The sequence below is a fragment of the Hemitrygon akajei genome, chromosome 12 (genome assembly GCF_048418815.1).
Source record: "Hemitrygon akajei chromosome 12, sHemAka1.3, whole genome shotgun sequence".
In the NCBI taxonomy this organism is placed as follows: domain Eukaryota; kingdom Metazoa; phylum Chordata; class Chondrichthyes; order Myliobatiformes; family Dasyatidae; genus Hemitrygon; species Hemitrygon akajei.
The window spans coordinates 84,883,172-84,905,733 of record NC_133135.1 but is presented as its reverse complement, the minus strand read 5'-3'; the positions used below and the strand labels follow the sequence as shown (position 1 = coordinate 84,905,733).

General features: G+C 41.2%; 1 protein-coding gene across 1 annotated transcript in view; it reads right to left on the bottom strand.

Moving 5' to 3' along the window:
* The window catches only part of astn1 (astrotactin 1), a 2,716,024-nt gene that overhangs the window by 2,611,804 nt on the left and 81,658 nt on the right, over positions 1 to 22,562 (bottom strand). The gene's annotated exons all lie outside the window — the stretch shown is intronic.

Here is a 22,562-nt window from a genome sequence, read left to right as displayed (position 1 = left end):
TGAAACTTTGATAGAATGAAAAGTTAGGGAAGGACACGAGTGTAGTTAATGCAAACTCCAGAAATGGAAAACAAATTAGATAAAATATTGACATGGATGGACACAATCAAGACAAGAAGAAGTTACTGAACACTGAGAGCAATGTTGGCCCATGTATCTGAGAAAGGATGTTCTGACCTTGGAGAAAGTCTAGAAGACTTTCACAACAATGATCCCAGGTTTAATGCATGAAGAGCGTTTGATGGCTCTGGGCCTGTGCTCAACGGAGCTCTTAAGATTGAGGGAGGATCTCACAGAAACCTATTCAATACTGAAAGAACTTGAGAGAGTGGTGGTGGAGGATCTTTCGGTTGGTAGGACCATCTAGGATCCAAGGTCACAATCTCAGGATAAAAGGTCATCCCTTTAAAACTGAGATGAAGAGGGATTTCTTTAGCCAGAAGGTGATGAACCATGGTATTCATTGCCATGGAGGTCTGCATAGGTCAAGTTATAGGGTGTATTTAAGGCAGAGGTTGAGAGGTTCTTGATTAATAAGAGGGTTAAATGTCACATAGAGTAGGGAGCCAATAGCTTCAGCAGATTCCACAGACCCAGGCAACTTCTTCCAGTGTTCATCCATGAAACAGCAGATTTCTCTTATGATTTTCTTTTCTTTTCAAGGTGGTTGTGGTTCTGTCGGAGTCTGTGATCTACAGTTCAAATTACAGCTCTTTGGAAGCAATGGGTTTTTGCACTGACTGTGCAGACTTGTGCTTTGCTATCTCAAGGAACAGCCTGGAAGATGTACGCCCTTGGGGCTGGGAGGTCAGAAGCTAGGGAGTGGCCCCATGGACAACCCAGTTCCTCACTAGTTTTGCCAACTGAAGCACCATGGGAGACTGAAATATCGAGACTAGAACGCCTAGACAGCGGGTGGTGTGTCTTGCTGGCTGCTTTCAAAGGAAGGCCCCTGTACTCACGTGATTCCTCTCTCTCTTTGGATGGAGAGTGATAGCCTGTCGGTCCTCAAGACGGGGGACTTAGAGAAGTGACGTGGGAGATGGTAACATCAGAACAGTGAGGTGCTGGTCTCTGCTTGCGTTGTTCCAGGAGCGATCTCTCTCTCCCTCGCTGGGAAAGACGGCCTTTCTGGGATACCGAACTGATGGACTATGGATCAATGACTCTTTGGGCTTTCTGCTGTTGCTTGCATGGTGTGGGGGTGGAAGTTGGTGCTTCTGTTGGTGTGGGTAGGGGAAAGGGGAGTCGATGCTTTTGCTGCTGTTTATGTGAAGGAAGGGGAGAGGGGGTTTAGGGGCTTCAATATTTTTATTATTCAATGGGATTCCTTTGTTTCATGGATGTCTGTGAAAAGGACAAATATCAGGTTTTATACTGTATACCTACAGTGATATTAAATGTACATTTGAACCTTTGAGGAGAATTGGGTTAAAAATAATCAGGCATGATTGAATGGCAGGGCAGTCTCAAGTGACTGAATGCGCTGATCTGCTCACATATCTTATAAGGAAAGAAGATCAGAAGATAAACTTTAATGCAGATTATGTTAAATTAATTTGCCACTGAGAATGTAATGGAAATATATTGTGTATAGTCATTTTGCATCAGATGTTTGTCACAGACAATTGCAAATCACTGTATGGAACTTAGATTTTGGTGTATCTGTCTCATAAGTGGAACTGATAAAAGATCTTCCAGCTGCACAGACATTTTGGAAGGAGAATCCTTAACTCTGTGTTAGCAAACTATTTCACATACTAAGCACTTTCCAACTAAATGCTAGGTACAGTGACTGTTGTGGAGGGGGAAGCAAACCAAAATGTTTTTTGAAGGTTTAACTCAATGTCTAATGTCTATTATAAGAGGGAGAAATGCCAGGCTTAAAAGAAGCAAATAGTGCAAAGGAAATTCAAACTCGGGAAGCAGGAGAGACAATTTGTATTGGTTGGGTCACTGTATTGGTATAAAAAACCCTAACGCTCTGCACCACTGGGCAGGCAGGCAGGCTTCTTGCCCAATATCTTCATTGGGATCATTTGCATGTCTTTCACTCAATTACTGGGGAAAAATAAAAATTGTCTTTAGGTTTTGCCTCAGGCTCCTTAATTGCATCCACTCTCCAGACATTGTCTCAGCCTACTTGCACAGACAGTGTCTGATTATGAGAAAGTAGGGTTGACAACTTTTCAAAATCTGAATTGTTCACACATTTTCATACACTGTTCAGAATTACACTGCTAATGGCATCACCCTAATTGTGTTGATTTGCAGTAGGATCAGAGTCCAAGTCCATATCTTCCTCAAAGTGGCTGCACAAGTTGATACAGTCATAAAGATGGCATATGGCATGTTTGCATTTATAGTTAAGACAATGTGTTCAAGAGTCAGGACATTATGTTGCAGCTTCACACAAATCTAGTTAGGGGTGCATCTAGAATAGTGCATTCAGTTCTGGTTGCCCCATTATAGGAAGATTGTGGAGGCTTTGGAGATGGTGTAGAAAACTTTTACCAGGATGCTGCCTGGATTAGAGGGTTTGTGCTGTAAGGACAAACCTGGGTTGTTTCTCCTGGAGTGGCTGAGGCTGAAGGGAAATCAGACAGAGGGTTATAAGATAATGAGAGGCATAGACAGGGCTAAAATATCTAATACTAGAAGGCATGTGTTTAAAGTAAGAAGGAGTAAGCTCGAAGGGTAAGTTTATTTACACAGGTGCCTGGAAATGTGCTGCCAGAGGTTGTGATGGAGGCGAATATAATAGAGGTGTTTAGGAGGCTCTTGCATAGGAACATGAGTATGCAGAGAACGGAGGGCATAGACACTGTGTAGGCAGAAGAAATTCATTTAGTTAGGCATTCATCCTGAGGTTCAATAGTATGGCACAACAGCAAGGACTGAATGGCTGTTTCTGAGCTGTACTGTTCTATGTTCTGAGACACAACTGTGTGTGGGAGCTAGAAGCAACTGTGTAAGCAGAACAATCAGGAAGTGTGCCCACCCGCTGGCCTTGCGGACTCAGTTAGTGAGTATGAGGATCTGTTCAGTACGCACAGCTCTGCTTGGCTTGACTCAGCACCCCTCCCCCCCCCCTTTTTGCTATGGCTGCTGAGGGGGATGTGCATGTGGTATGGGGGGATCTGCTGGACAGACATTGCAGGGACTGATGTGGAGCGGTGGTAGAAGGCACATGAAAATGCCCCGTTCCCGCTCAGCAGAATTTTTATTGATATTGGTACTGGTTTATTGTCATGTTTATTGAGATATGTGAAAACTTTGCTTGCATGCCATCATGCCATGCATAAGTACCTTGAGAGAGTAAAAAGGAAAGAGAATACAGAATAGAGGAGATGGCTGCAGGCCCAGAACAGCCAGCAAAACCATTCCCATCCATCCCACTAGTGACCCAAATGCTCCTTTGCATGTATGGGGTGCCCGTAAGTCAAGTGTTCATAATCAGGGAGGATGTATCATGGTTAGTAAGCCCAAGTATGTTTCTTCCCTTGTGCAGTCTTCCACTGCCGTAACATGAACCATTTCTGAATAGCCTTGGCCCATTCATACATTGTTATCCACAAGATATACTCATCCATAGTTCTTCTGCTCTTAACAAACCTCTGGACATTGAGAACTTCTCCACCCACATGTTACTTCTCTTCTTGTTGACTTGCATTGTTACCTCAACCTCCAACACAGTAGGGCAGCACTGTCTACGTGGAGGGCACTTGCATTTCAATCCCTGTTTCACAAGCATTTCCCTCGAGTTGCTTTTGATTCCATCCACAGCCTATGGATGTGTGCAGGTCTGTAGTTGAAATGGTTACTGTAAATTAAATGGCAGTAATTGTGGGAAGCTTACAGGACAGTTAGTGAAAGAGTTTGTTTGGAAATGGGATTATCCTGTGGATTGCAATAGACTCAATAGGCCTTACGACCTCCTTCTATGTCATTAGAAATTCTTGAAGTACACCCAGCTTGAAATTCCTATCTCTATCTCTGTGACTTATTCCAGCCTAATGCTCCTAGGCTTTCTCACTCCAGTGTTATGTCCACCTGTTATCAAATTGTATTCACCCTCTAAACATCTCTTGTTGTAGCTCAAGGTCCATGTTGGTGCCTTTTAACATAAAGACATTATATAAATGATATAACTTCACTTCTGATTAACCGTCAATGAGTCTTTGTCAGTGTATTCCTCCAGTGATCACTGCCATCAAGGCAGTGGCTGGCTTCACTGTGATCAGCAACAGGATGACAAGCCATCAGCATGAAACTTACCTGAGCACTTTCTGAAGTTAAAAACACAAAATGCTGGCAGAACTTAGCTAGCCAGACAGCATCTATGGGAGGAGTTAGTGATGATGTTTCGGGCTGAAACCCTTCATCATACACATGCTCCTGATGAAGGGTTTTGGCCCGAAACATCGTCACTACCTCCTCCCATAGATGCTGTCTGGCCTGCTGAGTTCTGCCAGCATTTTGTGTTTTTATTTATTTCCAGCATCTACAGATTCACTCATGTGACTTTCTGAAGTTTCTGCTTTAATTTCATTTTGTTAGCATCTTCATTTTTTGTCTTTGCATTATCACTTATTCTAAATTTAGGAAGTTCTAAGAACCAGACTGTAATTCTCCAAAAGCTTTAAACTAGCCTTAGAAAGAACAAAAACATTCAACAAGGCTTTTATGATAGACAGCTCACTGTGTCCTTGAAATTTGCAGTCTTAATCACAGAAATAACAATGATGTAGCATGCATAATAGCATGCTACAAATACAAAACACACAACAGATTCTTATTTTGATCTCCTGTTTGGGATGTGGAAGCGTACACCAAGGTCCTGTTCTGATATATCGAATTGTTACTGAATTCCTGGAAGTTACATGAGGAGGCAAATCATGGTCTAATTACAGGTAAGTAGTTTACTTGAGGATATGAAAACCTTTTCCTATTCAAATGATGGTATGACTTGATGTTTAAATAAAGATTAATGTGCCCTCTTAATTACCCTGCTGTTTGACAAAAGCAGTGGTTATGTACATAAAGCAACAAGCAGTCTTCTGGAGAAACTCAGTGGATCAAACAGCAACTGGGGGAAGAAAAAAATTGTTTATGTTTTCAGTCAAAGCACTGTGTCAGGGCTGATGTAGTGATACCATCCTGACACAGGGTTCTAACCTAAAATTTTGTCAATTCCTTTATCCCACAGATGCTGCTCAACCCAGTGAATTCCTCCAGCAGATCGTTGCACCAATTCTAGCCCCTGCAGTCACTTATATCTTTCTACTTTGTCCAGTAGATAAACCTTGGTTTTCCACAGTCATTATAAGTCCCAATTTTGTGGCTGTTTGCAGTTTTAATTTGTACATTCAATAGGAAATAATAAAATATATCATATTAACATTCATCTGTGTCATATTAACATTCATCTTTGTTTTAGACAAACAAAAATATTCTGAGCAATTTTGCCAATTTCCTCATTTTTAAATGAAGAAAACTGCCACAATTTGTTCCCAGCTATCTATCATATCTACATTCTTTTCATTTAAATATAAGAAAAGGTAACCCTGAGACATTCATGCTCACATATGCCATCCATATCATAACATCTTTGATTAATATGATTTACACATAGTGCCATGTTAATACCTTATCTAGTATGTGCCAATTTTCTTTTTCAGCACCATGTATTACAGACACTTCTCCTAAGCTTGCTTACAGTAAGCCTAATATGGGATAAATATTGGTTTCATCTCATTGATCAACAAAATATATTTCATTATTAAATAACAGATTTTGTTCATGTGTGCATTGATTGAAACAAACTCGGAAGATTTTGTATTTTTCATTCCCATTTTCTTATAAACGCAATACTACTGCTAAATGAACATAATGAATTACAAGAACCATCCTTTATTGACTTGTATATTTACTTTCTTATATTAATACAGGTAATTATATGAAGATTTTAATGGTGTAGACATTGATAAATTGTCTGCCACCGCACTCTAATTTTTTGCATTCCTGAAAATTCATATTGATAAAATTTGAAAACCTTGGCTAAAAATAAACTTCACCTATCTAACTTACTTTAAAAATAAAAATTGAATTCTACCAAGTGTAGGGAACCCTTTGGCAAACCACTTGTGCTTCATTTAAGATCGTATAGCTTCTTCTGGATCCTGTGCCAGATTCCTGACTTGTTGAGTTAGTTGGCTCTTCCAATTTTGTACAATTTGGCACATTCTTAAATACTCATACAGCTGGCCAAACATTCTGAGATTGTATTAATATGAGACTGCATATCTGTGGATTCAGAGCCCTGCTTTGGACTGCTGTTTACTCATTGTTAATTTCAATTTCCTACCCCACTGCAGGATTTACAAGGATGATGGAGCACATTAGTTGCTTTAGAAACAAGATTTGCAAGGACAACCTCTTGCTGAATTTTAATTTTAAAAAAAACGTATCTCCCACTGTTAGAAAAGCATATGCCCAGATACTTAACACATGCTTCCTAACAATGACAATAAAAGCTAAGATAATAAAGACTTTCTAACATGCAGTTTTATTTCACCATATATACTGCATGACCTGCTAAGGGTTTCAGTCATTTTTTGCTTTTATTTCAGATTTATTCATCAGCAGATTTTTGCTTTTCAGTAGCATGAACTACATTGCTTAATGGAAGATTTAATAGGAACTTTAGGGGTGACATTTTTGCACAAACGGTGATAAGAGGTGCCAGAGATTATCATCCCCATCAATATGCAAGAGCATGTGGCAAGGAAACGAAAGGCAAGGACTGATGTATAAAGAATGAAAGATGAGGCTGAGGTCTAGAGGAGCTACTGCTGAATGTGCAGTACTGATCAGGCTTTGTTGAATTTACATGGCAAATGGATTCTGGATATTTCTGGTTATAATTGATCAAAGGATCAAAAATTTATATCAATGTCCTGGATGCTGGTTATGAAAATCCTGAATATTGGTCTGTTACAGAACTTGCCTGCAAACCTGCTGGGGTTGTCTATTGTACACTTTTTCCTCTCCATTCGTCCATTCCTCCCTCATCTTTATTCAAGGCCCTGAATAGTCTTTCTAGGTGAGGCAACACTTCACCAAAAAATCTGCTGGGTTCTTCTATTGTGTCCAGTGCTCCTGATATGGCTTCTTCTACATTGGTGAGACCCGTTCGTAAGCTGGTGGACCACTCCGTGCAGCTCCTCCACTAGAAACTTCCCAATGGTTAAACATTTTAATTCCCATTCCCATTATGATATGTTAGTCCATGGCCTCTACTTGTGCTATGATGAGGCCACCCTTAGTGTGGAGAAACAACACCTTATATTCTGTCTGGATAGCCTCCAAACTGATGGCATGAATATTGATTTCTCCCTTCAGTAAAAAAAAATCCCTCTTCCTCCCCTTTTCTTCTGTTCCACACTCTGGCCTCTTCTCACCTGCCTATCACCTCCCCTGGGTCCCTTCCTCCTTTCCTTTCTCCCATAATTCACTTTCATCTCCTTGCAGATTCCTTCCACTCCAGCCCTTCACCTATCACCTCCAAGCTATCCTCCTTCACCTTCTACTACCTTTTTTATTCTAGTACCTTCTCGCTTCCTTTCCAGTGCTGAAGGAAAGTCTCGGCCCAAAATGGCGACTGTTTATTCTTTTTCAGAGATGCTGTCTGACCGGCCTAGTTCCTCCAGCATTTTATGGCTTTGGATTTCCAGCATCTGTAGAATTTCTCATGTTTATGATATATAATAGTTACAAAACAAATTGTAAACTCATTAAAAAAGAGCAAGTGGTTAAGGCAGGTACAATAACAACTTTCAACAGGCAGTTGGACAGGTTTACAGGCCAAATTCTGTCAAGCAGGCCTAACTCAATGGGGCACCTTGGTTGGCATGGAGCTGTTGTGCCAAAGGGTCTATTTCTGTTCTGTAGAGATCTTTGAGTTTATGACTCTATGTTGACAGACCCAAAAGCAGCAGAAGATCAGAGGAAACTCTGATGAACTGCCAATACTTAAAAAACATGCAACATCAGCTGAGCTAGTTTATCTAGTTTTTATAATTCTGCAATAGTGAGAGAATGCAGCATGCATACTTCCCAACATTGCAAAGGTGGCAATATCTATTCTAATTGGTTGGAAGATGTTCTGCAATTTCCCAGACTCTTAAATGACATTCCTTTGCCAAGATGTTATGAGGCAGCCTAACAAATGGTGCAGAGGCAGGGAATCCATGACCTAGAGCGAAACACACTGACACATGGACAGTGGTTTGGTTGGACAGGACCGTGACAATTAAATTTTAAGGGGATAAAAATGTGTCGTCTAGTGTACCTTTCCCAAGGCTAACTGCCGGACAGTTGAGGTTAATTGGGGTCAGGAACTGGCATTCGTATGGATAATGGGAGACATTGGTGACTGAAATTTGAGAAGGGGTGAAATGGATGTCAGTGTCATTATAGAAGGAGAGGGGCTTTGGGGAGAACTTAGCACTTCTTGAGGGCGTGCCAAGTAGGATATACCATGATTTTGTGTAGGTTCCCACAATCAATGATTTCAATTTAAGGTCTTTTTATACTTTTACTTCAAGCTGTCATTATTTATTGCTATTTATTTATATTTGCAGTTGCACAATTTGTTGTTTTCCATGTTTCTGCTCTTTTACTGATCCTGTTTACTGTTGCTGTTCTATATGCCCACAAGGAAGAGAAACTCGGGGTTATATGTCCTCTGATAATAAATTTTAATTTGACTACTTTGACTTTAACTTTGAGATGCTGAAGGATTAGAGGGAGAAAACACTCTGAGGCACTGAAGGAGAGGCACAGAGATACCATCTGTGAGGGAGACATTAGCCCCTTTGGAGAAGTATGTATGAGAGCCAGCACAGAGTGGGGATTGAAGTGGTGGAACCAACGGCAGGGCATTAACCCAGCATTTGGATTTGAAAGAGGATAAAGGGAAGTGTAGCACTTTATGAGTGGCTGAACCAATGCAAAGTAGGCGGTGGGGCAGGAGAAGAGGCAGGAATGACCAGATCCAACAGCACATCAATCAGGAGGGTGATTCAGTGTTGGAAAGCTAAATATATAGGTCAGGAAGTTACTTTGTTGGCACAAGCACTTTGATTCACATTGTCCCATGAGTGTTGATTAAAAGGTGTTCCTGGAGTAAAGTCATCCTAAAACACAACATTGACCAATATCCTTTGAAGTGTTCCAAAATGAACATTGCTAAGGGAATGACATTTTACAAACTCCCCTGCTTTGGAAATCTTATCAATGTTCCAAGGGCACCTGAAACCCAAAAATGTCTATTTGGATTTCCAGAGTAAATCAAAATAGCACCAAAACAGTCACTCAGAAATAATTTCACAATGCCACAAAACATTATGTAACATTATGCAATTTAATTTCTAAGTACTTCTGTCTTACTCTGATAAACTGGAACTATGCAGAAATAATGAAGTTGAATATAGTGTAATTGCGAGGAAGTAGATCATATATGCAGTTCAAATCAGAGCTAAATAACTCAATCATAGCTTGCACGTACTTTTACCACAGAAATATGAAGGATGAATTGAATATGTGTGCGATCTGGAACCCATTTCCATAATATCAGGGGGGATATTCAATTTAGCTTTAATATATTTAATGTTCCAGGTAGGTACTGTAGAAATCAAAATGAAATATGGTTTGATTGCATGGTACAGTAAGTAAGTTAATATTATTTTAATATAATAATGCCTCAGCAATGCATATTGTGGATTCTTGATTTCCTTCTTGCACTGGGAGGTAAGAACAATCTCATAATATGGGAAAAATCATTCAGTTACTGTTTTATTTCTGGTAAGTTAACTGGATATTTCATAGAAAATACTTGCTCTGATTATATACCAAGGTTCTATAACCGCTTGAGGCTGCTGCCCATCCTGAGAGGAAAGTGGGAGATTGCATTATGTAGAGCAGTAGTTAAGTGTCATCAGAGTGTCCTCTATTGGCAGTGGTCTAGTATAGTGCAAAGGACCATTAATTTTGGGTACAATAGGTCACATTGCTCCATAGAGGGAGCAGATTGTATTGAAGTCAAAGGAGCAGCTTACCTGATAGCTGATGCAGTAACACCCACATTATGTTACCACTGAGAGTAAATTTTTAAGACACAATTTCTCATTAACAGTAATAAGTTGGGAGTTTATTTCAGCTTAATTGGATTAGGTTTTACTTTATCTGTGATGCCTCCTTGGTTGCAGGAATATTTATGCAACTGGCTTTCTGTCGTAGCAATGAAATGATCCTTGGTGGATCCAACATTCAGTTTGAAGTTGGAAACAAGTTCACTGGTATTCAATACAAAGCATGCACTGGTATTTGGAACTTTCCTTTCATATATGGTCCCCCCCAAAAAAATGAATTGAAGGATATTGATCACAGGATACAAATACTGGCAATGGGGTCCATAACTGCCCTTCAACCAGTTATATGTCAGAAGATAGATGCTGCAGATTTCAGAGGACTGCAGTCTGTTATCACTGGATATTAATATTCAATTGCAGTACTTGAAATAGGAACTGTCATACACATTAATTAAAATATGCTCTATAATAACAACAACATTAGAAAAAGCTCCTTACGATTCTGTCTTGGCAAAAATGTTTTATGCATATGCTTATTAATTTTCACCTTTTTGTTAAACATTGCTGGAATAGACATATTTCTTTCATACTCTTGAATGCAAACATTCTGGTTTTTGTCCATATTTGTCTAATCTTCTCTCACCACAATGAGGTTGGCAAGAGTGCCAGCTGCAGTTCAGATGGTGACACACCTGTGGCTGACTCAGAAGAGCATTCGACTGCAAAAGTTTAAATAGTAAAAGGTTGGATAACATTCTGATGATTTGCTATGTGAGAAATGTATTGTTCAGTTTTTTAAAATGTATTTCCCTCGTTCCTTATGTGGCATGTCGCATGACATAGGTGATCCTGGTCTTTCCATGACCATGATTGTTATTGGCTAATTTTTACAGAAGTTCTTTGCCATTGCCTTTTACTGGCAGTGTATTTACAAGATGGGTGACGCCAGCCATTATCAATACCCTTCAGAGATTGTCTGCCTGGCATCTGTGGTCATATAACCAGGACTTGTGATATGCACCAGCTGGTCATATGACCATCCACCACCTGACTTCATGTGACCCTGATCTGGGTGGGGGTGGGTGCTAAGCAGATGCTACACATTTCTCAAGGGTGACCTGCAGGTAGCCGAGTATGATTTTTTTGCTGGTGGTTGATCTGGTCACTGTGGGTCTTGAGATGACTGAAGAGCCTGATTTCTGATCCACAAGTCCGATTACAGTGTTGGCAGGCATAGGTCACTGAAATGGTGGTGCATGTAGCCGGATGGACCTTTCCCAGTCTCTCCTTATGTTAAAGCCACTTAGTCTTCTTCAAGCTGCGCAGTCCCCTCACAGGCAGTCCTTCTCCAGCTTTTCCTATCCTGTGCTAACTTCTCCCATCCATTCTGGTTGATGTGGCAGGTCCTCAGGTTGGTCTTGAACTGCTGTTTCTGCCTTTCAAGAGGGTGCTTTGCAGCCTTGAGTTGGCCAAACAGGAGTTGTTTAGGGAGATGGGAGTCAGGCATATGAATGATGTGGCTGACCCATTGCAATTGGTATTGAGTCACGGTTGTGGTTATGGAGTTGATGTTAGCTTCCTCCAGGATGCTGGAGTTAGTATCCTTGTTCTTCCAGCTAACTCTCTGAATGGTTCGGAGGCATCTTTGACTCCATTCCATACAGCAAGAAGGGAAGGATTATAGCTTTATAGATCAGAATCTTAGTGTTGGTCTTGTTATCCCGATCTTCAAACATCCTCTTCCTCAGCATGGCAAAAGCTCCACTCACACAGCCTATTCTGTGATTTATTTTAAGGTCAATGTTGCCTCTTGAAAACAGAAGGCTACCAAGATATGGGAAATAATCAGTGTTCTCCAGAGGGATGTTGTCAACTTGGAGGTTGGAGGCTTAGGAACTTGATCTGGTGCAGGACTTAGTTTTCATGATGTTTAGATCAAGTCGCAGGAGTTTGTATGCTCTGGCAAAAGCATCAGTTATGCACTGCACATCCTCCTCAGAGTGAGCTACAACGGCGTTGTCATCTGCATATTGGAGCTCCATGATAGAAGTAGATGACACCTTGCTCTTTGCCTTGAATTTGTTAAGGTTAAAGATCCCCCCAGCTGTCCCTTAGAGAATCTGGACTCCTAGTGGGAGGTCTTGGCCTGTGAGGTGAAGAATAGTTGCAATGAAAATGCAAACCAGAGTTGGTGCAATGATGCACCCCTATTTGACCCTGGTCTCAACCTCGAAAGGTGCTGTTTCAGAGCTGCTGTTGCACTCATATCATTGTGTAAGAGCTGCAGGCTCAGAGAATGCATCCCAACTATATGCAGAGTATATTAAATAATGCAACTACTATAGACAGACATATGGTAAATTTAAAATATTCCCATTCAGGCTTAAAGATCACATTTTGGATTCCTATGTCTTCCGTTGAATTAGATTTAGGTTTTAAAGTTACAAAACATAATAGCTACCACTTTTATTCTGTGCAACACACACAAAATGCTGGAGGTGCCCCTTCTCCCTAGCTTGACTGCCATCCCATTATCTCAAGTGACTCATAACCTGACCTTCCCCTCTCTAAACTCACAACCAAATTTAGTGGATAAGACAGTTGAATATAATGGTGCTGTCTTCTTACTCTGGTTCTACAGTTCAGCCTGGAGGTTTTTGGTGCCCATAACTGAAAAAGCTATTAGAATATAGTTTCAAATATTTATTTATTGACATATAGGGTGGAATAGGCCCTTCCAGCCCTTCAAGCGGCGCCACCCAGCAACCCCCAATATAATCCGAGCCCAATTGCGGTTCAATTTACAATGACCAATTAACCTTCTAATTGGTACATCTTTGGACTAGGGAAGGAAACTGGAGAACCCAGACGAAACCCACACAGTCACGGAGAGAAGGTACAAACTCTTTACAAGCAGCGGCTGGAATTGAAGCCCAGTCACTGGTACAGTAAAATGTTGTGCTAACCATTATGCTACTGTGCCATCATTCCAATGGAGCAGATAAAACCTGCATACTAGAAAGAAGCTATGCCTTAGAAGACAGAAGTATGAGTACAAGATGGAACATTGGAAGTGCTTAACATCTTTAAAATATTCCCGTCTGCAGCTGGCTACCAGCTCTGTGCAGCAGAGTACAGTGATCTGAGTACATCATGCTGCAGCTAACGTTAAACCCAGCAGTTTTGAGGGTAAGAGTATTTGTAAGGTTGTGGCAATGTACACACATGTGGTATGCTTGCAGTTAATTAATAGCTGTAAAATTGTGGAAGATCAGATATGTGTTGTGTATTGGAGTAATGGGAAGAATAGTCGTAAAATCTTTAACAAACAGGACCATGTTTTAAGTGACTTCATGGAAGATGTGAGATAATTAAACTTCCCTGACTGTGATATCAGACCATTGCTTCTGAAATTTATCTCTTTAGTTACCAACTCCCACATGCCCTTCATTTCAAACCTCTTCAGTGTTGGACTAAATTAGACAGGATTAGTTTATTGTTGTATACACCAGGGTGAAATGAAATTCCTTGTCTACATGAAATTCTGTGTTCAGAGAGTAAGCAGTATACATGGTAATAATAAGCACAACAATAAATACAATGACAAATGGAGTGACACGATATTGTAGTGGTCAGCAAGATACTGTTACAACTCGGGGCATTGGAGTACATGGTTCAATTCCAGCATCCTCTGCAACATCCTGACCATTCAGATCCCACTATCTCCCTTCTCTCTTCCCCTTTTCCCAATCATGATTTCCTTCTCCCTGACCACTTCCCACTCTCAGTCCGCAATAGAGACCCATATCTGAATCAGGTTTTGTCATCATTCACATTATGTCATGACATTTGTTTTTTCTTTGCAGCCAAGTACAGTGCAATACATGAAATTACTGCAATACTATGCAAAAGCCTGGGGCACCCCGGCTAGATTTAATGTTTTATGCAAAAGGTACAAAAGGGGTGTGAGTAAAAACTTCTTTTGTGCAGAGAGCGGATCAGAATCTCATTCCCTCCACGTATGAGAAACCCCAGTTAATTAAAGTTTTAAAGAGGGAATTAGATGGGATAATTTGGTTGACCAGGGAAATAGCAGGAGAACTGGGACTGATTAATATTCACTCCAACAAATCAGATCAGATATACTTATTCTGCTTCATATATAGTTAATGATTGTAAGTTCCACGCAGGAACAAAGCCACGTCTTCATCAGCCTTGATTTCTTTTTTTGACCAAAAACTTTGTACATTATTTATACGTACAAATTCATCTAATTAATTAAATCCCTCAAAATAGCAGCAACCTTCAAACAGCTCTCAGAGTTTATATGGTGTGATAAATGTTTTCAGAACTTCCAAAGCGCATCCAACCCCTCTAGCATTCCTGTAATCTGACAATAGGTCTAATGTTGAATCGAGTGGAGAGCTGGCAGGACAAAAGATCGAATATTCAGGTTACTTCATGCTTAGCCAAAGCAAGTTCAGCGGTCACAGGTCAACTGCTGGTCTTTCCACTCAACTGTGTGTCATTTGGTTTGATTAGGTCCTAATGAATATACTATTGATGTCAGATACAAGAGGAACCTTAATCTGTCAAATTCACACTTTTATTCATTGGAATTATTGTTAATCATTATTGATTTTTTTACATCATGTGAAGGAAAACCAAAATACCATGTGAAAGTAGCATGAAGCAGAAGATAGCAAGGACTTTATAATCAGCTTCGTTTTCTCTTAAGACTTGTTTCCTAGGTTGATTGAACAGATCTTCCTCAAATACACAAGAATAATATTATATATTCTATTTAAATTATAAACACTACATGATAAGTACAACCAACCTTGTAAAAAATCACTGGTGTGGTATCAATTTATCTCTTAAACAGCTTAATTAGAACTTTCTCCCCAATTCTAACCTCACTCCTTCTGAACACACTGCTCTCCACTCTCTTCACACAAATGCTAACCTCACCATCAAACCCGCAGATAAGGTTGGGGGAGGCAGTGCTGTAGTAGTCTGGTGGACTGACCTCTTATTTGCTGAGGCCAGGTGGCAACTCCCAGAGACCTCCTCTTACTTACCCCTCAAAGGGGAACCCCACTAAGAAACACCAGGCCATTGTCTCCTACACCATCACCAACCTTATTAACTCTGGAAATCTCCCATCCACTGCCACCAACCTCAAAGTTTCCCATACCCTACACTTCCCATTTCTACCTCCAACCCAAGATCCATAAACCTGACTATCTAGGTAGACCCATTGTTTCTGTCTGTTTCTGCCCCACTGAACATGTCTGCATACCTCGACTCTGTTTTATCTCCCCCTAGTTCAGTCCCTTCCTACCTATATCTGTGACACTTCACACACTCTTGACCATTTAAATGACTTTAAATTCCCTGGCACCAATCACCTGACTTTCACAATGGTTGCCCAGTCCTTATACACCCCCATCCCTGACCAGAAGCTCTCCACTTTTCTGAACAACAGGCCCAACCAATTCTGTTCCAACACCATTCTCCTTTGTCTGGCAGATCTGGTCGTCACCCTCAATCATTATCCTTTGGCTCCTCCCACTTGCTTCAAACTAAAGGTGTAGCCATGGGCAGTCGCATGGGTCCCAGCTAAGCCTGTGTTTTTGTTGGCTACAAGGAACTGCCCATTTTCCAAACCTACACTGGTATCTCTCTTCAACACTTCCCATGTTAGATGGACAAATATATTGGTGCTGCTTCCTGCACCCATGCTGAGCTCAACAATTTCATCATCTTTGCCTCCAACTTCCCTCAAATTTACTTGGTCCATTTCTAACACCACTTCTCCCTTTCTTGATCTCTCTACCTCCCTCTCTGGAGGCAGACTATCTACTGATATCTTTTATCAGCCTGCTAACTCTCACGGTTATCTGGATTATACCTCTTCCCACCCTGTGACTTGTAAAAATGCCACCATTTCTTTCAGTTCCTCTGTTTCCACTGCATCTGCTCTCAGGATGAGGCTTCTCATTCCAGAACAACCGAGATGTCTTCCTTCTTCAAAGAAAGGGGCTTCTCTTCCTCCACTATCAATGCTGCCCTCAAACCATTCTCCTGTTTCCACACCAAGTTCCTCTTATCCTCTCTTACCACACCATTAGCCTCCAAGTCCAGCACATAATTCTTTGAAACTTCTGCTAGCTTCAATGGGATCCCAACACAAAGCACATCATTCCCTCTCCCCCAGTTTTTGCTTTCTGCAAGGATCGCTTCTTATGAGACTCCCTTGTCCATTTGCCTCCCCCACTGATTTCCCTCCTGGTACTTATGGAACAAGTGCCACACCTGTCCCTACACTCCTCACTCACCATCATTCAGGGCCCCAAACATTCCTTCCAGATGAGGCTACACTTCACCTGTGAGTTTGGTTGGGGTCATCTATTGTATCTGGTGTTCCTGGTGTGGCTTCCTTTATATTGGTGAATCCCGACGTAGATTGGGAGACCACTTTGCCAAGCACCTTAGCTGAATCCAACACAAAAAGCGGGATCTGCCGGTTGCCACTCATTTTAGTTTTACTTCCCAATCCCATTCCGAGATGTCAGTCCATGCCCTCCTCTACTGCCACAATAAGGACACACACAGGCTGGAAGAGCAGCACCTTATATTCCATCTGGGTAGCCTCCAATCCGATGGCATGAACTTCAATTTCTTGAACATCCAGTAACACTCCCACCTCTACTTCACCATTCCCCATTCCTGTTTCTCTCTCTCACCTTATCTCCTTACCTGCCCATCAACTCTTCCTGGTGCTTCTTCTTTCCCTTTCTTCCATGGTCTTCTCTCCTCTCCTATCAGTTTCCCCCTTCTCCAGCCCTTTATCTCTTTCACCAATCAACTTTTCAGCTCTTTACTTCACCCCATCTTCCTCTCCGGGTTTCATCTATCACCTACCACCTTGAACTTCTTCCTCCCCTCCCCCCACCTTCTTATTTTGAACTCCCCTTCCTTTCCAGTCCTGAAGAAGGGTCTAGGCCTGAATCGCCAATTCAGGCTGAACTTTCCATAGATGCTGCCTGACCTGCTGAGTTTCTCTGGCATTTTGTGTGTGTTACTTTGGATTTCCAGCAACTGCAGAGTTTCTTCTGTTTTTAATTAGAGCTTCTTTGCATTTGTAATTTGCCACAAGACTGGAAAATTCTTTTCACATGACCGTAAGTTTTTTCTAAAATCAGGGGTATAAAGGGAGGTCTTGCCATTGGAAGAGGAAATTCCATATGGCATTTGGAAGTAGATTGACTTATTATTGTCACCTCTGCTGATGTAGAGCGAAGTCTGTTTTGATGCCATCCATACAGATCATTTCATTATTAACAATGAAATGCCTTCAGGTAATACAAGAGGAAGTAATAACAGAATGCTGCATGAAGACATAGCAACTGTGGAAGCACAACGAGAGCAAACAATAGGGTGCAGAAGGTCATAATGAGGTAAATTGCAAAGTCAAGAGTCTATCTTATTATACCAGAGAATTGTTCAAACACCTTATAACAGTTGAGTAGAAACAGTTATACCTTAAGCCTGGTAAAATATGCTTTCAGGTTTTGTAACTTCTGTCAGATGGGAGAAAGGAGAATGAATGTGTGTTCTTTGACTATTTATCTATGTTTATTTCTTGAGATACAGCATGGAGTAGGCCTTTCCGCCCCTTCGAGCCGTGCTTCCCAGCAACCCCCAATTTAATCCTAACCTAATCACGGGACAACTTACAATGACCTACTGACCTATGTGTCTTTGGACTGTGGGAGAAAACCAGAGCACTAGGAGGAAACCCACGCACTCATGGGGAGAACGTACAAGGTCCTCACAGGGAGTAGTGGAAATTGAACTCAGGTCAGCTGTACTGTAAAGCTTTGTGCTAACCACTACACTACCATGCCGACCAAGAATGATATACATGGGCCCTGCTCCCTGGGGGGAGTTGGTGTGCTATTTAATTTATTTCCAGTGTTATGGGGGAGGCAGTAATATCGCCCAGCAGTATAACAAAACTTTTCTTGTGGAGATCCTTCTGTGAACAGTTGTACTTAGCAAGGAAAAGTAAAGAATTATCAACCCAGTGCTGCGATCTGTTTAATAACTTGTAGCTGTGGGAGGCAGGAATGGATATTGGGGAATCTGAAACTGCGATGTGATACAACATGACAGTTTCGAAATTAGATGATTGTCAGTTTGCATTTGACATGACACAAAATTGCCCAAGGAAATCAGTGTTATTTTAGCCATAAAGCAGTACAGCATGGATACAGTCCATTTGGCCCGACAAATCAATGCTTACCCATCAAGTCCCAAATTCCTCCATTTGGCCCATATCCCTTTAAGCTCTGTTCCTGAATGTACCTCCCCAAGTGCTTTTTAAATGGTATTGTAATTTCTCCCCCCACCACTTCTGTGGGCTTGGTCTATACAATCACCACACTCTGCAAGAGAAACAGTCCCTCCCCCCACGTGCCAGTCTCTTTTTCAATCCATTCCTTTCAACTTGTATCTACACTCTGTGGCCACTTTATTAGGTACACCTGCCTTCTAACACAAATATCTAATCAAGCAGTTATGCGGCAGCAACTCAACGCATCAAAGCATGCAGACATGGTCAAGAGGTCCACTGGTTGTCCAGCCCAAACATCAGAATAGGGGATGAAATGTGAACTAAGTGACTCTGAATAATTGTTGGTGCCAGGGGTGGTTCAAGTATCTGAGAAACTTCCTCTAAGGGATTTTCATGAAGAACAGTTCCTAGAACTTATGAAGAATGCTGCAGAAAAACAAACAAAAACTATTCTGGTGGAAGAAGCTGTCCCGGAGCCTATTGGTCCTGGCTTTTATGCTGTGGTACTGCTTCCCAGATGGTAGCAGTTGGAACAGATTGTGGTTGAGATGACTTGGGTCCCCAGTGATCCTACGGGCCCTTTTTCCACACTTGTCCTTGTAAATGTCCTAAATCATGGGAAGTTCACAACTACAGATGTGCTGGGCTGTCCGCACCACTCTCTGCAGAGTCCTGCAATTAAGGGAGGTACAGTTTCCATACCAGGCAGTGATGCGCCAGTCAAGATGCCCTCAATTGTGCCCCTGTAGAAAGTTCTTAGGATTTGGGGGCCCATCCTAAACTTCCTCAAACGTCTGAGGTGAAAGAGGTGCTGTTGTGCATTTCTCACCACACAGCTGGTGTGTAAAGGCCATGTGAGGTCCTTGGTGATGTGGATGCCGAGGAACTTGAAGCTGTTTACCCTCTCAACCCTAGATCCGTTGATGTCAATAGGAGTTAGCTGGTCTCCATTCCTCCAGTAATCCACAACCAGTTCCTTTGTTTTTGTGACATTGAGGGAGAGGTTGTTTTCTTGACACCACTGCATCAGAGAAATGACTCCTTCCCTGTAGGCCACTTCATCATTGTTTGGGATAAGGCCAGTCAATGTAGGGCTGCTGGCAAATTTAATTAGAAGATTAGAGCTGTGGGTGGCAATACAGACATGGGCATACAGGGAGTAAAGGAGGCGACTCAGTACGCAGCCCTGAGGGGCTCCTGTATTGAGAGTGAGAGGGTTAGAGGTGAGGGAACCCACTCTTATAACCTGCTGGCGATCTGACAGGAAGTCCAAAATCCAGCTGTACAAGAAAGGGTCAAGGCCAAGGTTTCTGAGTTCTTGTCAAGCCTGTATGGAACTATGGTGTTGAACGCTGAACTGTAGTCCAAGAACAGCATTCTCACATAAGAATCCATCTTCTCCAGATGTGTAAGGATGGTATTTAGAGCAGTGGCTATTTGATGGCAGTTTGATGTTGGCTGCTTGTGTAAGAACAAAGAATAACAGCACAATACAGGCCCTTCAGCCCACAATGCTGTGCCAAACATGTACTTACTTTAGAAATTACCTAGGGTTACCCATAGCCCTCTATTTTTCTAAGCTCTATACACCTATCCAGGAGTCTTTTAAAAGATGCTATCGTAACTGCCTCCACTACAGTCGCTAGCAGCCCATTCCACGCACTCACCACTCTGTGTTTTAAAAAAAAACAAAAAAAAACTTATCCCTGACATCTCCTCTGTACCTGCTTCCAGGCATCTTAAAACTGTGCCCTCTCATGTTAGCCATTTCAGCCCTGGGAAAAAGCCTCTGACTATCCACACGATCAATGCTGTCATTGTTGTGTCATTGCCATTGTGGGCCATGCTATGTTGGTGCTGGAATATGTGGTGACACTTGCATGTTGCCCCCAGCACAACTTTGGGTATGTTAGTTATTGGTGCAAATGACACATTTCACTTGAAATGGTTGTAAGGTATGAGACCTGTGGAATATGAAACTTTTGAGCACTACTATGGCTGTCCAGGAACTGAGCTCGTCCTTACTTCATAAAAGCAATAAACTCCTACAATGTTGGTCTTGAAGCCACTTCCCTATAATTGTAACATGATCTTTCAAAACATGTCTATTTACATGTTTACAATGGACTGCATTGCTGTTTCAAATGAGAGAAGGGCCTTAGTCTGAAACAGCAACCATTAGTTCATTTCCATCGATGCTGCCTGACCTGCTGAGTTCCTCCAGTGTAGCAGTGGGAAAGATTTACATTTATCTCACCCACCACCTACTAAATTGTATTCCTACCCCTTTCCCCCGCGATTTTATTCTGGCGTCTTTCCCCTTCCTCTCTATTCCTGAAAAAAGGTCTCAGCCCTAAACGTCGATTGCTTATTCATTTCCATAGATGCTGCCTAAACTGCTGAGTTCCTCCAGCATTTTGTGTATTGCTTTTGATTTCTAGCATCTGCAAAATTTCTCGTGTTTATGAGACATATTAAAGCAACTTTACTACCTTTATGGTGGTTCTGTGCCTTTGAAGTGCATGTTTCACAGTGTAATAAAGCTTCCTGAGAAAAAGCAGTCCCCAGGCGCGGTACTCCTTGTTTCCAAAGTTACCCTAATGAGGCTGTATCTCGGTTGCAGTCAATCAAAACATCATCTAATTAAATCATAAAATTCTCATTCAGCTATCTGCAATCCAATTAGAAATAAAGTTCTTCCTTTTGCAAATCTTCAAACTACAGTATTTGTTTGAAATTCAGTTAAGGGTTTTAAAGTGATGGTCCATAGATGGGAAAGCAGTTAGCATATTAATCAGGGCTACATTGACTGAAATTTCAATTTATTTTCTTTGTTGAACTTGAGGTGATTTTTCTTTTGATTTAATATTGTCATGAGGAGCAGTGAAGAAGGCCATCTCTGAGCCGATGAGGATTACAAGATTCTCCCCAGTAGGTTGACTTGCCAGAAATTTGGCAAAAGAAGTTCCTTCTGTTTCCAACAACAGACTAAACAATAATAGATTAAATGATTTAATCTAATATTTAAGGAAAAGAAGATAATATTTATAGCATCAAGTAATTGAATAAAAGCTTAAACTGTCATATTAGCAATCTAGGTTGAAAAATATAGAAGTGGCCTGGTAGGTTGTCACAAACAAAAGAAAATCTGCAGACGCTAGATATCCAGGCAACACACACAAAATGCTAGAGGAACTTAGCAGGCCAGGGAGCATCTATGGAAAAGAGTAATCAGTCAATTTTTCAGGCTGAGACCCTTCATCATAAATGTCGTATGTTACTCTTTTTCACAGATACTGCCTGGCCTGCTGAGTTCCTCCAACATTTGTGTGTGTCAGCAATTTGTCAATTTACTTTTAACTTCATTAATCTGTTGTTCCTGCCATCGCTGCAGAACCTGTATGTATCCAGGGCAAAGAAGCAAGCAAGAAAATTACTGTGGACATTAAACACCCAGCAAACTGTCTTTCTCAAAAGCTCACTTCTGAAAAGTACTACGGCTATTAAAATATCACCTTAAAAGTTTCTTCCCCATGCAGTTAATCTGATCAACCATTCTAGTTAGCCTCCCCCATCCTCCCTATTATTACCTCAGTCACTGCACTGCACTGTAAACACTTCTATAATGTTGTTTGCATTGCAAATGCTGGTAATTATGTATTATGGTCATTTATTCTATATCTGTACTTCTAACATGTTTCTTATATAATTTTGTATAATTGAATGTTTTGTTTGCATGCAACGCCAACACATCATAGCCATTTTCTAATACATGTAAATATATATGGGCAGCATTTGTTAATAGATAGAAGTGAGTTATAGATCCCCATGCCAGTTTCAGTTTGCTGAAATCTTGATTTCAAAGAGACTGTGTATGGTGACATGGGATCATTCTTTATCTTAACCCATTCATTCCTTCCCATGGTCCAGAGCAGACATAGAGCAACAGGAAATTATAAATTTCAAAACAGAAGACTACATAGGAGCACAATTAGGCCATTTCCCCATCAATTCTGCCCAACCATTTGATCATGGCCGATTTATTT